This window comes from Falco biarmicus, chromosome 12 (genome assembly GCF_023638135.1).
Source record: "Falco biarmicus isolate bFalBia1 chromosome 12, bFalBia1.pri, whole genome shotgun sequence".
NCBI classification, from domain to species: Eukaryota; Metazoa; Chordata; class Aves; order Falconiformes; family Falconidae; genus Falco; species Falco biarmicus.
Window position 1 is genome coordinate 10,359,722 of NC_079299.1, and position 18,022 is coordinate 10,377,743.

An 18,022-nucleotide genomic window follows, 5' to 3' on the forward strand; every position below is an offset into this window, starting at 1 on the left:
GTTATCAACATCATTCTCATATTAAATCCAAAATTCATAATTGTACCATCTATTAAGAAGAGAATTAACTCTATCCCAGCTGAAACCAGGACAGCCTCACAATGCCTAAATAACATTAAATTTAAGATTTGCTGCCTCTTAAATAAAATGTAAACACATTGGCATTTTTATTTGATTCATGAAAATCACTCCAGGAAGATGTGAGACAATCAGCTGTGCATTGATCCGTTCTGTAACAGCTGCAGTCCTCAAACACTTCCACTAGATGCCTCTATTGTTTTTGAAGTAAACTTCCAAAATGTAATTCCTGTTTAGTCTAACCATTTAAGGCATATTCTCAAGGCTATTTCTCTTGATGTCGCAATTAAAGTACACCATTTGCAATAATAAAAAAAAATAAATCCCAAGCTCATTTCAAACCACACATCACATCAGTGTTATACAATATTAATATAGAAAGCAACTTTGTGTTGCTAGTTTGTATGATGTTTTTATTAATTCAATTAAAAAAAAACCTGTCAGAAAAGTGTTACCTGTGGCACTATGCAAAAAATTAGTCATCAGAATTAAATATACATGCTTCTGAGTGATGATTGTATGGTTTAGGAAATAAGGAGGCACATGCAACAGATTATTGGTTATGCAGTGGGGCACATTGTCATTTGATGTGTTTAATTGCAATAATCCAAGGTAAGAGTACAAGGAAGGGTTTCTTACTCACTTTTTTCCGCTTGCGTATGAGTACAGTTTTCTTGTGGAACATCCTGTTTTCTGGCCAAGAAGCTAATTATTCCATTCAAAAGAAGGCAAATTTTGCTCTATAAATTGCGTTCAAGAGACACCTCCCAATGGTATGATTGCCCTTAAGCTACTTAAAATACAATTTTAGGTAGGGATTGCTACTCTTTGGCATGTTTGCCAGGTACCTGTTTTGCAAAATTATTAACTGAGAAACAATTTGGCTCCCAGGCAGCCAAAGGAAGTTAGGTAATAAATTCCTTCTCTGCCTCCTCAGCAGCTCCATAGTGAGGGATATTTTGCTCCACCCTGGACAGGCTCCCTTCTGATCACTTACACCAACGCTAAGTACAGTGCAGCAGTCTGTGCAATACTACAGAGTGGCTGGATACCAATTCCTGAGATATATTTTTAGCTGTTTATATCAAGCCTAAGTCAGACTTTTTTCTTCTTTTTATTTTTCATAGCATCCAGTTTGGAAAACCAATTAAGTGCTTTGGAAGTGAAGAAGCATTTAATTTTGGTGATGATATAACATGTTACATTATTATTGTCTGTGAGCCCATTTTAAAGTAAAAGGCACTTTGCATATTTGAGGGGAGGGGGAGTCTCTCAGCAATTTAAAGTCCCCATCAGTTTGTTTAGCTGTTTTCTCACAAAATGTGAGAACTTTGTGGCAGGGATCTTGTCTCTGTATCTTGGAGCCTCACCGATACAGCCACTCTGGGAAATAATACTATGAGTCACTAGGACCAATAGTGCATGCTCAGTTTTCCCCCAGCTTTGCTTACAGTTACTTAGCTTGAAGGGTCTGAAGTTTGAAGGTACTCACTTAATAGCTGAAGTCCAATAAAGAGTACTGGAATAACTTGAAATAGGCCACAGGGGAGGGAAGAAGCTCATGGGACTAGGTGGAGTATGCATTTCTTCGTTCCTGAACATATGGATGTTGCTTGCAAATTGGGAAACAACCTTCCTTTTCAGCTCCAGAAGCAGTGCTGCACAGTGGGTGGCTACCAAGGATGTTCCCTTTACCCAGAGCAGCTCCACCCCGCAGCCAAATAAAAGGGATGTTGGTAGAAATGTCTATAAAGGCCTTTTTTCCCCCTCTTAAAATACAATGAAGGGAAAGGATACAATAGACGCAGAATCAAGTCAAAAGCAGCTTCCTAAAAGGGGAGGAAAGATTCTGCAACATCCTGTAAAGAACTGTGTATCCAAGTCTGCTGAATCCCTGGAAAATTCTTAAAACTTTCATTTTCAGAAAATAAGTCTTAAAATCTTAGTGTTTAACAAGTCTGGGGGAGATTACTATTATGCTCCAGCATAGCATTTGTTCTCAGTTACCAAGCGTGGGATGTCCTCTAGTCCTGCTGCAGGACTCTGCTGAGTTCTGCTCCCTGGAGGGCTGCCAGGACAGTGTGCCACCCAAAAGCTTTTCTTTCAGAGTTTCTGCAGTTGGTTTTTTTCCCTGCTAAAACGAGAAAAAAAAAAAAATATCCAAATCTACTATCTTTTTGGAAAGTTACTCCTCCTCATCCCAATCCTCTAGACAAATTTAAGATGAAAATAAGTGTTAAAAGAATCACAACCCAACAATTTTTAGTATATCCCAGCAGAGCTGGGTGAGACAAGAGCCAGCAGAAGTACAATAAATGTGCGTGTTATTTTGCTAGTACGTGCTGTGTCCACAGCGTGGGGCTGTTTGCTAGTGCATGTCTGTTGTCAAAGCCTGGGCTTTTTTGCATTCAGCACAGTGGAAGAATGCCACTGCTGCAGACTGCAGTTTGGTTTGAAAATCCCTTGAGTTTGTGTGCAATGTATGCATTTGTGCTCATCATTATTTAAGTCATTCAGCTAAAGTTGTCTATATTTCTGTATTGAGTCAGGTTCTGTTTATGAACTGGATGTAGCTAGTAACCAAATTATCTTCCCTAAGACTGCAATCCATCCCAGAGAAGCGAAGCTAGGTTGTAGTGAGTTAGCACAGCTCCATTTATGTTGGACTGCTGTGTAAGCAGGCTGAAGGTCCAATAAATAGCTAGATATACTGTCAGGCATGAAATAATAAAGGCATGAAATTGCAAAGGCACAGGTTGTAACATTTATCAGAAAAATTACTTCATTTATATCTTTTCTTCATTTCTCGAAGACTGTTCATCAGTCTGGGTTGTTTGTAAGAGTCATTGAATAAAGAGCATGCAGATTAGAAAAGACTTTCTTAAAGATAAGAAAAAACCACAAATCCTGAAATAATTTTCAAAAAAAAAAAATTATTCTCAATTATTTTGTTCTCTTTATCCTCCTTCTGACATTTTCCAGCCCATCAATGTTGATGATGCTCAAGCATTGTAATGCTTACTTTATGGTTCCTTATTTCAATTACAGCCATGAAAGGGTTAGAGACGAGAACTTTATATTCTGTACATGGAGTCAATACTGGAACACCCAAAAGTTTTTTTACTTCTGTGAGCCAAAAGGGCAACTGATATGGGGCCTGACCTTCAGTGTAGCACCGGCAAAATAACCCCACGTAACACCTTCTTCCTCAGTTTGACTCTTACCCTATGTTTGTAATACCAGAGCTGGATGTCTTTCTGAATGGTCAGCGACAAAGATTCAAATCCATTGCATAAGAAGGTGACCTGTCTAGGATTTAGTTACCTGGGTAAAAATTCATGCCATCTCTGCCATGCGATCTTGTCTACCTTCATTTTACAGCCATCAGTTTGCCTTCTAATGAAGAAATGTTGAAGTGCCTTCTTCACATAGGTATTTGTGGACAGCTCTGCTTGACTGCTCTTTGACAGCTGAAGTCTCATACCATACAACAGCATGAGGCAGCCTGCTTTTTCAAACTAGTTTGTTACGAATTGGTTTTCAGTGCTGGCTTGGGCTGCAGGAACAGAAACCTGGTAATTCATATATCCATATGACTTCAATATATGTCTCTCAAATGAGCCCTGAAAACTGTAATAAGGGTGAGAGAGGATGAAAGCTCCTTTCAGCTCATTTCTTCTAAAGTCTTAAGTAAATGCACTTTATACACACAGGAAATTACAGTTGTATAAACTGTACAGTTAGCTAAACTGGCGATGAGAGGATATACAACAAAAATGTCCTATTTGAAGTCCTGTTACTAGTTACTTTTGTTTTAAGAGAACATGGAGTACTTGTCTGTATAAACAGCTAGGAGCAACCCATGTTCCTAGGAATCCTTCCAGCTTTATCTACTGTACACTTATCAAATCGATGAGTACTTAAACCCACATATATAGAATGCTCACCTGTGTGCAAGGTGCCGTGAACTTACCTTGCTTCATTTGCGGCAACGAGTCCAAAACTCTGCTGCATCCATTTTTAATCACTGATGTTTTGAAACTACCCATATTTATGTGAAAATCTTGGTGAAGCTTTTAGCAGTTCAAAATACACATGTAAACACAGATACTGACCTGTTCTTCTTCACTGGTAATTATTTTAAACAGTAACGTGTTACGTTAGATCCTTATTGGAGTAAGTGACTGCCAACACTTAGCAAAACATATGGGTATGTACATAAAATTCTTGCTTGGTTCTAGATAGGTATGTAAAAACTCATTTTAGCAAATATTATGTTTACAATACTTCGTAATAGCTCAGCAAGTGCCTGAAATTTTTGTCTGTGGAGAGGAAGACTGCTCTCCTCTATTTTGTCCAAAAGTTGTTGGAGGAGCATCACTTGCACTCCCTATACATCTTTTCATATAAGCTTTTGAATTATGTTGGCTGCTACCTGCATATTCTGCTTTTCCTTGAGTAAGTGAACATGCTTAACTTTATTTCCTTTTTCAAAGGCATGTTCAGCAATGAGCTCGTTGATTTATATCTCTGTAGTAGAATAAACTTCTTCCAAAAGGCAAGTTAAGCCATGTTTTACCATAAGCAGTCTGAGTAGTTACTAGAGCAGTGCAATGCAGCCAGGACATACTAGTGAGCTAGCATACAGCTGGCGTGTTACCTGCTGATATACGGACTGGATGAGCAGGCAGTGAGGTGGACTGAAAACTGGCTGAATGGCTGAGCCTGGAGGGTGGTGATCAGCGGCATGAAGTCTATTTGGAGGCAAGTAACTAGCTGTGTACCCCAGGGGTCAGTACTGGGCCAGTCACGTTTAACATCTTCATTAATGATCTGGATGATGGGGCAGCATGTATCCTCAGCAAGCTTGGAGATGACACAAAACTGGGAGGAGTGGCTCATATCTCAGAGGCTCATGCTGCCATCCACAGGGACCTTCAACGGGCTGAAGAAATGGACTGACAGGAACAGCATGAAGTTCAACAATGAGAATTGCAAACTCCTGTACCGGGGGAAGAACAATCCCAGGTACAAGTATGTGCTGGAGGCCGCCCAGCTGGAAAGCAGCTTGGCAGAAAAGGCCCTGAGGGTCCTGGTGGACACCACGTTGAACGTCAGCCAACAATATGCTCTTGCCACAAAGAAGACTAATGGTATCCTGGGCTGCATTAGGAGGAATGTTTAAGATGATTAAGGGACTGGAGCATCTCTCTTACAAAGAAAGGCTAAGAGAGCTGACACCGTTTAGCCTAGTACAGACAAGGCTCAGGGGGATCTTTTCAATGTTCCTAAATACCTGAAGGGAGGATGCACAGAGAATGGAGACAGGCTGTTCTCAGTGGTGCCTAGTGACAAGACCAGAGACCATGGACAAACTGAAACATGGGAGGTTCCCTCTGAACATCAACTTTTTTACTTTGAGGGCGACTGAACGCTAGCACAGGTTGCCCAGAGTGATGGTGGTCTTCATCCTTGAGGTATTCAAAAGTCATCTGGGCATGCCCTTGGCAACCAGCACTAGGTGGCCCTGCTTGAGCAGAGGGGCTGGAGCAGATGACCTCCAGAGGTCCCTTCCCACCTCAACCACTCCGATTCTGTGAATGTGGCTGTGTATTTTAAGAATGACTTTTGCCTTTCAAACCACAGAGAAACATGGTTTCAGAACTGTCTGTGGTGACTGGTGGTTTTCCTTCTTATCCTCTTCAATAATACATCTTCCTTACCCACATTTTATGTTCTTTGAGCTTAAATCGTGAGGTTTAAGTCATACTGAATCTAGCAAAACCTTCCGTACAACTAACTGGTGAATGTGGCTTTTTCTGTAGCAACCAATTGATGTACAGTATCTGTAATTTCATGTCACCAGACTCTGTTCCTTGCAGGATGGTGTTCCCCAATTGCTTATCATATTGCTGGTCTTCAGGCATTTAGGCTGAAATTTCCCAAGTTGTGTTTCTTCTGTAGGCTCTCTTTGAAAACTGAAAACACTGAAAACTGTTCTGGATATCTAAAAATAGAAGGCAATATGTCATTTTAAAGCTGCTGACAATTCTTGGGTTTACTTGAAATTTTTAAGCAGGACTTCAAATTTGGCAAGACAACAGATCATCTCCTTTTGGGGGAATACAGGCTTTGTCAGAAATCTTATGAATAGTCACTGAAATTTGACCAAGCTATTAGCATCTGAAAACTTCAATCACAGCTGTTCAAAAGCAACATAAACTTTTAAAGCATAGTCTAAGAAACATCTCTTACAACAATTTTCAAATGTATAAACATCTTTAACATGTTATGAATGGACCAATAGATTATTTTTTTTTAAATAAATCTTTACTGATAAAGCAGCTATCCCTTTCTTCCTCCTGAAATAATGTTAAGAGTCTTCCAGGGAGGCAGCTGGGAAGCAGAAGTTAGGCCAGTAGATGTAGGGAGACAGAGACTTGATCCCCAGCTGCTGCTTCCAAACTGGTCTGAGTGGTCTGTAAGAAGCAGAAAGACCCAGAGCCAGCGGGGGAAGAGCCAGACTTTCACAGGTCACCTGGAAAACTCTTTGATGGTTTTATCTTTCCCTTATTCTCTCTGTTCTCATCTTCATTGATGAGGATTTCTAGTGGTGGGGCTCCATTTATTGTGTGATGCCATTTTCTTTGTGTCTCAATTCCCACAGTCGGATAGCAGAAACTTCTGTTATTTTGGTATAGGTCACTAGCAGTACATCCAACAAGAAGAAAATTTTAAAATGTCAGATCCAATTCTAATGGTATATAAAATAAAAGATGACACTGCATTATTTTCACACCTTGCCAGAACACTTTCTTCTTACCACAGAAGCAATTAATGTTGCATCATCCTTCTTTTCATATTACTGTCACAGTGCTTGACTTGGGAAAGGAAAGGTAATTTTCAGTTTTCTATATTAAAGTCACACACACACACACGAAATCTTATTCCTGAAAAAATATTCTAATTTTGAATAAAACTTCTTAAATCTCTGAGGCCAGAAATGAATAAAAATGAAACCATTTGTCGCTTAATGAAATAGACTAATTACAGTGAAGGTTGCTAATATATTTTTTTCTCCTATATTTTTTGAAAAAAGAAATCCCTCTCTAGAAATGCTGCAAAGACAAAAAAAAGATCTTCAATGTATTGGTATATTTCAACTTTGCAAAGCAGAACTAAGATTTCTGTTCAAAAATCTATTAAAACATTATCTTAGCTAATATTCCTAGAGGGACAGAAAATACAGACTCTGGAGGATTTTTCATTATACAAAGTCTCCAGCCATGGCCCAAACCGAGACCATTACTGTCATTTCACATTTCTGTCAATTAGTGTTCTATCCTTACCTTGCATACTGCTTTTCTTCTTGTCATCAGATATTGAAATAGAAATGTGAAAGGTTTCCTTGCGAGTATGGATTGAGGAAGGAGCAGAAGCAATTTAGAGGAGGTGTTTGAGGGAATGGGATGTGAGAGAACAGTGGACGTCACATTTTGGAGAAAGCATAGCACTTAATATTGAAAGATCTTTGGCTTAAGTCTGTATTTAAAAAAAGAATGAGTGAGGGGATCTTTCAAACTTCGGTGATAGTAATAAGAATACAAAACCATAAATTAGCAGGTAGAATAAAACATGACTTGTCATTTGCAGTCAGCGAACCAAGTGAAAGTGCATTAGTAATATAGTGATTAAGAACAGGCAAAAGACTTTTCATTTTTTAGTCAGTCTTCTGCTTTTAAACAGGATTAGCCAAGTATATGCATAATGAAAATACTCATAGTTACACTACATGTTTATTACCATCAAAATGTCACCTCATGGTCCTAAGAAACACATCATTTTGTTGTTTAATATTTCTGCTGCAGGATTTCTGAGTTGTTCTATGACAGTTTTAATGTTGGACATTGGAGAAGGAAGTCATGGAACCGACGTAAAAGGGGCTGACTTTCAAAGGGTGGGTACATTGCTGTTTCTGAAGTTGTTTTGAAACTATCTACACCTGAAAACCCAAATATTAAGGCACACAAATTAAGTAGTCATTTTCAAAAATGATGGCTGTAAAGTCCAATATCCTTTAGCAGTCCCTTGAGTCAGAGTTAATAGAGTTCTAGCTATGGATTTTTTGCACCCATGTTGGCAAAGAAATGCTATATAATTACATATTACATAGCTGATTGATGGTGGCTTCATGAGCCACACAAAAGGATAATGAGCCATTTCTTTAATTAGAAGTGTTTAATGAGTGATGTTTCTACTTATCCCTTTCTCACTTTAAATGGATACTTTAGCTTTATATCTCTGATTTCCTACATTTCCAGAAAAATACTTCATGTATTAGACCACACATACCAATTTATGAATCACTGGCTTTTCTGGTTTTCCTTAATTGTTATTTTAATAAAACAAATCGTGAAGAGCCAATCAACAACACGTCAGATAAAATGCCAGTAGCAGCTTGCTAGGAGTGAAATACCAGCAGTGCAGTTTCATTCCAGGCTTCTTCATAGAATGGTGTTGCCTTAGTGCAATTTAGTAGTCTATTCCCATTTAAATGGAATTCTCACCTGATACAGAAAAAGCTTAATTTTAAAATGCTGTAAAGTAATAATATATAAATAAATAATACATAAACTATAGCTTTACCTAGTAATATCTGAATGTTTTCTTTACCTCTTTCTTTCAGAACTCTTAGGATTATAAAATAGAAAAACTCATGTTTTCAAACAGCTGGGGATGATGTTTTTGGTTTGTGAATCTTCAAATTGATTAAAGCAGTTTGTTAATATATTAAAATATTTCTCTAATCTCAGAAACATTATAGTCTATTAAAAAAAATTTGTTATGTTCCTCCATTCTTGCACCCCTGTGTTTCTCTGTTTCCCCCTTCTTATCCCATTTATCAGACCTCTCCACCTTGTACCCATTTGGTACTGGTACCGTTTTCAGAAGGCATTCAGCACCTAGCTCCAAACCATTTACTTGCATTTGCCACATAGAAACGCTCAAGTTATTGTTTCCCGTGGCCACAAGGTAATGGTTCCAGAGAAAGAATCTGGTTTCCAGCTAACAAAAGAACCCTTTCTTCTCTATTCAGGGTCACAGATTTGAACTGAAAGCCTGAACTGGAGTGAAGTGGTACTGTTTAATCTTACCTGGACTTAATGCCACAATTATACGAGGTTGGCTTACAGCACAAGACAGATGCTTTAATAAATTTCAGGCCTTCCTAAAGACCACAACATCTCCTAGTAGTACGTCTTGCAGCTGATGGTGGTCATTGCCAGGTGCTTCTTTATATCCAGGTAACTGTCATGGTGGCTGTCATACAACTGAAAAGCATCTTCCTAACCCTTGGCACTTACTGGATGCCTTATACCTGGAGCACAACTATACTATATCCTATATGAAGTAAAAGTGCCTGGTTTTATTCTTCATGTCTGATTCTTGTGGATCTTCCTTTTCTTTGAATTACATAATTTAGTGCCTTCAGAGGGTTTTTTCCCCTGTTTCAGCCTAGCCCAAGGAAATGCATACCGATGTGGTTACAGCTGTTATTAAGGGAGAAAAGCACCAAAAATATACATAGGTACTACGATCATTTTCCTCTTACTTCTATTGCAGGAATAAGTGTGGCAATAGAACCTGCATAGGAAAAAGCATAGCTACTATACAATACATACAGTTTTAATTATACTGCTTGAATTGTACCTCTAAATGTAATGGAGAAGAAACAGAGTGTAGGCGTTGAGGGAGAAGGTTGTAGCCTTCCGCGTGACGCCATGTGAGATGGCCGTGACTGCAGCCCTCCTCGCTCACCCATGCTCTGCTGCACCCGGGCTCGTGCTCACATCTGGAATCAGCGCTGCGCGCTGAGGCAGAGCATTTCATGGGCTACCAATGCATGGTGATTAATGTGCCACGTCATGGCAACATGCGGTAACAACTGTATGGAATGCTTTGACGAGTTTTCCTGGTCTGAAAGGAAAAGGGATATACTCTATTGTCAAATAGTTCTGTTGCCTGCTGCCTACAGAATATGATCTGAGTGATGGAGAAATTCTGACTGATCTCTCTGCATTATGGTTTTCCTGTCCTTGCAGAATTAAGACATGTAATTCTTCACCCTGTGTGTGATAAGCACATAAAGATTATCGCTAACACATTCAGGTCAACAACTTTTCTTCATAATATATGCAATACAGATTTTATGATATCATTTGTTTCATAATAAAATTCTGAACTTGACACACATTTAAAACACATTCATTTCATTAACGACATTTTGTGATGATGAACCAACTTACAGAAAACAGCTTTTTCTTATTGTCTCATAAGAAACTTAAAGTTGGGAATTGTTTAAAAAAACACAATAGATTAAAAACTTTAAAGAATTAGTAATATGAGAAAAAAAAAGAAATACTATTTTTCATTATTGAATGTGCTGCTAAAGGAAAAGTAAAAAACGCCCAGCAATATTGAAATGCTAAAGTTACTTGCACTGAATCTTGTGAATTCATAATGTAGTTTTTGATACTGTAAACAATATACTTGCTGTTTAAGAGCATACTCTGTTAGAAATAAAAAGGATATATACACAAAAGCAGAAAAAGATGATCTCCTTATACCAGTCAAAAGATAAACCCATTTATAAGGGACAGGCTGTAGCATGAAAATAGGCAGCACTTATGGTCCATCTGAATGGATATGGGGAGTGTGATTAAATATTCAACTGAAAGCCAGATGCCACTGTGAAAAATCAAATCTAGTGGGGAAAAAAAGCTCTGCACACTTTGAACGCACTTTTTGGAAGTCTGGAAAACAAAAGGATTTAAGTCAAGAGGATGATAAAAGAGGACACGGGGAGTTGAGTGAATTTTCATTAATCTCCATAGTTATATCAAAAGTAGCCAAAGGCTGAATGCCAGCTTTGCTTAAATTCTGGTCTGATTTGGCGGGTCTTTGGGTATTGGGCTATAGCATTAACTGCATCCTTTTTAATGTACTTCACTCTAAATAATAAATTATTAATGCAATTTTTTTCCTTCTTTTAAAAAAGGAGAAAATGTCCTTACTAAGGCACTGTGTGAGACTGTAAACAAAATTATTTCTTGTTGCATTTCCAAAAGAACTGCATACATTTTAGCTAAATTTGTTTTAAAATCTACTTTTCAGACACTTATCCTGTTTATTATTATCTTAGAGAATAAAACTAACAAATCACAAGCTATTTTCCAAAGTTTAAAAAGGGTTGTTCTGCTACTGTTTATTTGGCATATCATATTATTTTCCCTTAAGAAGATACAACTGCTTGAGAATTGGTACTTTATATAGTGAGAACATGGAAAAAATTCTCTGTAGGAGTATCTGAAGAAGAAAGGATAGCTTCTCATTCTTTCTAGTCTATGTATAGATAAATATTACTAAACTTCTAACATTGCTTCTTATCTAAGTATTCATCAGGTTCATTTAATGATTCACATAAACATATTGCAGGTAGCAAGCAATATTGTGGAGTTAGGTATTAAAATCAAATTAAAAAAAATCCCTAAACCCAAAACACTGATAACAATACAGTAAGTGTAAAATTCAAGGAGTTTCCTGATTGTTAGGTAGAACTTGGTCTGTAATTTGAAATGCTCTTTTGAGGGATGTGTAATCCTAAAGAGAGGATCATGCTTGCTTGTCTCTCTGATGCCTTTCAATGAAGACCCTTCAAAGGCAAATCCAGGGAGATGTAGATATACAGCTAACCTAGAGCTCCTTTGTTTTACAGAAAAACATTTCTTCAAAGTCAAACAGGGGGTGAGACCCTTTCCTGATCATAATGTGTAGTAAATGAAAAAGCATTTTTAAATAAATTATATTGCACCATGCTCGATCTGGAGGTTAGGACAAGCCCTAAAACCAGACAGCTCTAATTCACTCAGCTTATATTTCCTCCTTCTCTTACTTTTGTACTGAGAATTAGCAATGATTTAGTAAAAATTATTAGTGAAACCTTGGAGATGTCCCTCTTTTCTAGCTCTTGTGGCAGCTAACATAGCAAAATGCTCCTCCCTGAGGAGGTGTAGACAGCAGTCTTCTTTCAGTTTATTCACCACCGAAGAAAAATTATTTGCTTTGACTTTCAAATGTTGCCAGAGATTATATTCCTCTATTAGGAATAATCATACTTTGGGCCATCAGTGCCAAATCGAAAGAAGGACAGGCAGTTTAAGGTATTTGCTGAAAAAAAAAAAAAAAAGAAAAGGAACTCTGCATTCCATTCCACTGAGTGTCTTAGAGTATCAATAACATGGGAATACCCGAAGACGTATCTCCCCTGAAAGTGATTTTTAAAAGTAAAACATACAAAACATTATATTTCTTTTAAAAGCACAATTGTGCTCTTCAGGACCAGATTAAGCTATCTATCCACAGGGAAAAACTTTCTTTGGTATTATCTATCTGGTATTGACTGTGGTTTACCCATCAAAGGTCCAAGGACCACCACTATAAGCCAGGCAAGGGGCTGATCGCAGTATTTGCTTTTTGGCTGTTAGAAGAGCACTTCAGGCTCAATGCAACTACAAAGCAAAATGTGATATAGAAAGTACGGCACAAAAATGCAGTAGAGCTTCAACATAATTTGATAGATGGTCATATTTAAGGCATTGTATAAATACAGCCTCTTATAAAGTGTCAGTCACCGTCCCCTACCTTTGCTTTGAGTAAGTTATAACCCTAAACTTTGAATTTCATGCAACTTAAGATAAAATATCTGAAGCCTTTACCTCTGAGTCACCTGGATATTACTATTCTTGAAAGTGATGCTGAACACATACCACTGAGAGTGCTCCTCCTGGATTTTAAAACATTGGAGTAGCAGAGTGTTCTACTCCTCCAACAATTGATTTAGTTTTTCAGATATGTTTTGGTTTTTAAATGAGTTAAAAGCATGGCTCTTTCCTCCTGTTCTTCGCTTTTGGAAGTATTACTTTTGGAAGTCTATGCACCATGATGCTGATCCTAAGCAGGATGAACAATAACACAGAAAACGTTAATGAAACCATAACCAAGCTTTATGACAACATAAATGTGGCAATGGGGCAACCTCAAGAGAAAGAGAGGGACATATTCTAAAACACTGAAGGAAATTGTAACCTGTAATGATTTTACATATCAAAGTTATATTTGGATTTACTAACTAAACATCCAGAGGCAGAATTTCATTGATTCTGGATTATCACAGCTCCATCTGCATTTATATCAACAGCCTCAAGAAAAGTCCCTGAAGCAAAAGTATTTTTGAGTAAGACTGTTGCTGTATGGAAGCATGATAGATTTTGTTCCTCCATATAGACACCTACACTCTGAGGTCTTTTAGAGTCAATATGACTAATTTAAACCCTCTTTTATCAAACACAAATTTCAGCAGATAATTTCTACACTTGCTAAAATTTAGGGTGCTCCATGAAAATCCACCTGAACAAAAATACCCTTAATTTTTTTGTAACTAAACCACAAAAAGTAGCTAATTTTAAACTTGCTATTTGGGAGCTTTTCTTTTTAGACAAGCACCCCAGCTTCTGGAGAAAAAAATGACAAAAGCAAAACACTGTTGATTCTGGTAACTATTTTATGAAGAAATAAATTCTTTCAAGTCATTATCCACTGATCATGGGCATTGTAAAAGATGATAAGAAAGATAGCTTACACCTATACCTCGTGAAACACAATGCTCTACAATAGCTGTGATGCCAGGTTCCATAGGCAGGTTGTTACTGACATGGCAGGGAGCGGTACCAGCTACTGAATCACTAAACACACTTCTGTGATGTGTGTTTCTTGGAGGTGTTCTGGCTGCGTGATGAGGTCTGATATTGCTTAGTTTATAATAACAGGTTTGATTATGGGCTAGCAAAAGCTTATTAGATTCCCACCTGAAGCATTACCTTGCTTTTAATTTTGGACTGTCCAAGCCATGCTGTATGAAACCTAAGCAGGAAAAGAGGTCATTAGAGAGCAGAGCAGAAATGCTGTGGAAAGTGCAAGTGTTGTAGAAGATCTTTTCATCTAGGAGAGGCATGTAAAAATCCACCAGAAGCCTTTCATCTGTTCCTTGACTTTGACAAATTCTGGTTTAGTTTTTCCTGCACTGAATCACAGTTCCCTTGTTCGTTACAGTGAGATACTGTTAAAAAGACAAAGTTTAGCCTCTGTGGTGTTATTCTCAATGTTACGCAAGCATTTGTACCCAGTTAGGTAATTAAGATTTAATTGCAGAAACTTGCAACTTGCAGAAACTTACTTAGACTATCTGTTCACCTCTACAGTATTTTAATAAAATTTGCCTATGGCAAAGAAATAAATCAGGGTAATGATACCTCATTACTCACACAAAGTACTGAAACAGTTATATATTGGCTTTGGGTGAGTAATTTCAATAGTGATCTTGTGGTTACAGGCAACGGGAGCCTAAGGTCTCTTAAACTTTTTTTATCCTTGGCTTATGGAAATAATTTCAGCAAACTTTTGCTTAGTGTTCTCCAAGGTAAAAAGGAATAGGAAGCACAATGTGTTCTGATCAAATACAGGCAATTCATATACTGCCTTCCCCCATGTTTGAATAACCCTTTAAACAAAGCACACGCCTTTTAGAAAATATTAATCACACAGCTACAAACATCTAACTACAGTGTACATAATACTAATTAGAATATGCAGAATCAAATGTCAAATCCATCTCAGATGAAATTAGTGATGCCTTTGTAAGGCAAACCTTATTACTACAGAGATACCTGTACTCAAAGCCTTCTGGCCCAGCCCTGGTATCTGTAAGTGCAAACAGACAGGTAAGATCAGGAGAAACAAACCCACCCACCCTAAAACTTAATTGCTTTTTAAATCAAAGTACATATTTATTTCTGATGTAGGCATTAGAATATTTTCTTCACTTTTGAATATTCCTTACTTTGATCAGGCGCTTAGTTTTAGTATTATAATACGCTTATATTCTTAATGATAGTAGGGCAAAAAACCAGCCCATGCAGAGCAGAGCCCACAATATAATACAGCTGCACAGCTCTAGGTGTTGAAGCAATATGGAATTCTAGTAATCGAGATTATACGTGTCAGTGCTGCAGCTAAACTAAGCTGAAATTTAAGGACAAAAATGTTAACAGAAAGAGAAAAGCAGCCCAGCATGGTATAGAAGATGATTAGAGAACAATCATTCTCTTATCCAAAGAGATTCACCACTACGATCATTACAATATTTATATATTATCAATTTTTGATAATTATAAAATTTCCAAACAATGTGGCATATGTACAAGTCTATTTTAAAATAATCCTTGAGAGAATGTTGCGAGCAAGCAATATGGTTTCCTCACTCTTTTTTACAACACAGGCTTGAAAACAGCAAGATGTCACTGACACTGGGGTGCACTGTACATTACCTGTTCCTGAGTTGGATTTATTAAAATGTGAACTATGTAAAATACTGGAAAACCCCAGTAATTAATAAAAAGTAGAGCAATTCCTTCAAGAAGAGCCCTTTGTAATCTATTCTCCCTCTCATTCAGAGCTGTTGTCAGAAAAGAGCTGAGTGGAAATTCTGCAATGCAGCTTAACATTGATGTCTGTAAATCCAAGCCATAGGGTACCAGATCAAATTTTTCTTAACTGGCAAAGGCCCTTCACCACAATGCCCTCTGTCCACATGCCAGTTCAGAATATTCTATTACACAACCTAAGGAAGCATTTTGTTAGACACTAGGCAACCAAAATTTGTAATAGTCTCAGTTTCTAAATTTGAAATGATTACTGAAGTAGAATTCTCTGTAATAACGCGTGTTGATCACCATGGCAAAGTCTCAGTACGAAGAAGAAGGGCTTTTTTAGTTTTGTTAAACTATGAAAACATGCTTGCATCCACTGTAGCTTTAATGTCTTAAGCTCAGACTTTTCTGATACGTAACACAGTTCTGCCTTGTATTGGATTTTCACTGTTATGGGTGTTGGTCACATAAATCATTAGTTAGGCATCAGTATATATAGATATTAATGATGTATCTGTTGGAGAAACAAGAATGTGACAATGAGTGGTTTTATTGTGTGTCATACTGTATTACAAATAATAAGACTAAAAAATATTGCAGGGAAGTAATCTGGGCTAGACCCTGTTCTGTGGCAGGATCTGGTATCGTTATTAGTACAGCAAATACTTGCGTGCTTTGTATTGAATGATTGCTTTGATGTACATGTATAGTTTTCAATAGCTGATATACCAATAGCTAGAGAACACACCATTGCAAGCGTCAAGTAAACCGTGAGGTACTCTGTGGTGGTGGGGAAGCTAAGGCCATGAGCTACACGATGCCACTTGCTGACACACAGTTGTCTCTTCAACGCCAAAAGACTCACCCCAGCGTACATCCCCGACAGCCACGGTGTTCGGCAGGTCAGGCACAGTTACTTTCACAGCCAGTCTTGTCAAGACAGCCTGGATTCTCTAATCAGTGGTGGAAGTTTACGAAAGATATTTTTATACCTAAACTATATGGACATGGTCTTGAAAACCCTTACTTGGGTGACTAGCTCTTATTTATGTGGGAAACCATTCAAATCCGTTCCTCTATTAATTGCATAAATTGATTTAGTATGTGTCATATAGAAAAGTGCTGTTTTGCTTTAGGCTGTTTCCAAGTTTTACAATACCGGAGCAGAACTGCAAAATGGGAAGACAATGGCAAAACCTGCTGGTTGTAAAGTCCTAACTCTAGCTCCCAGAGAAAGTCAAGGAACGCTCTGACAAAGCACAAAAGCTGACTGATGAAAAAGAATCAAAATGGTAAAGCACAATAAGGTGTTAAGACTAAATTAATATAAACAGCTCACCCTGAGGTCTTATATTGCCAGCAAACTATGGATCAGTAGTGCGCACTAAAACACGCCAGCTATGCTTTATTATTTTGTTTTCCATCTCTTCATGTTATTTAAAGCATATATCATGACGGCATTCTAATGCAGCTGTATATCATAAAAATAACTTTTTAAAACAGTCTAGCCTCGACCATCTCTTTCTGAAGAGAGCTTATTGTGGAAAGAGAAAAGAAACTTCTAAATAGAAAGATTAAAATACGCTGCTTCTCCTTCCAAGGAGCAGCAGGAGTAGGGCTGCCCCACGATGGGGGACGAGCCAGGAGCTGAGGGTGACCCCGGCAGGGCAGTGTCCTCACCCACCACACGCAGTCCCACAGGGGCTCAGCTGGACAAGCAAAGCCTTGTGCTGGAAACAGGTCCATTGACAGCCCCAGGCATGGCCGGGGGGAGTCAAGTCCATGGACCATCCAGGGACCCTGGGGATCTCTGCCAGCCAGAGGCAGCAGGAGGCAGGGCTGAAAATAAGCCCAACAGTTCAATTTAACCAAGAGACAGACCAATACCCAGGGCTGGGTTTAAATGGACCCATGGGCAGAGGGTGTGGGTGGAGGGTCCCTGCCTATTAGTGCCCTCAAGCATCAGTCTGAGCATCAGCTAAGGCGGCGATCATGAGTGGCGTGATGGAGAGGACCTGCAGCTTTAGGCTTTTGCTGAGTAAAATAGCTTTTATTAAAATATTACTCTAGGTTAAATGTGGCTCTGTTCGCAGCTCCGTGTGGCAAATTCATATGGGACATCCTAGACTGGCCAGCCCATTGTGTGTGGCAGGTGGGATCTCTGAAAAGAACCGCTGTGCTGAACTGCAGAAGTGGGAGTACCAGTCGAGGTCTGGCAGATGACTTGTTTTAGGAATGGGAAAAGCTCGAGTCCAAGTACTGGAATGAAGGAGGTAACAATATTGGTTGAAAAACAGTTGCAGAGAAGTCTGATGCCTATTTTGTCCAAAATCTGCACCCTAAGTGACCTGCATTATGCAACACAGGCATTTGCACAGTGCAGAATTAACTCCCAACTA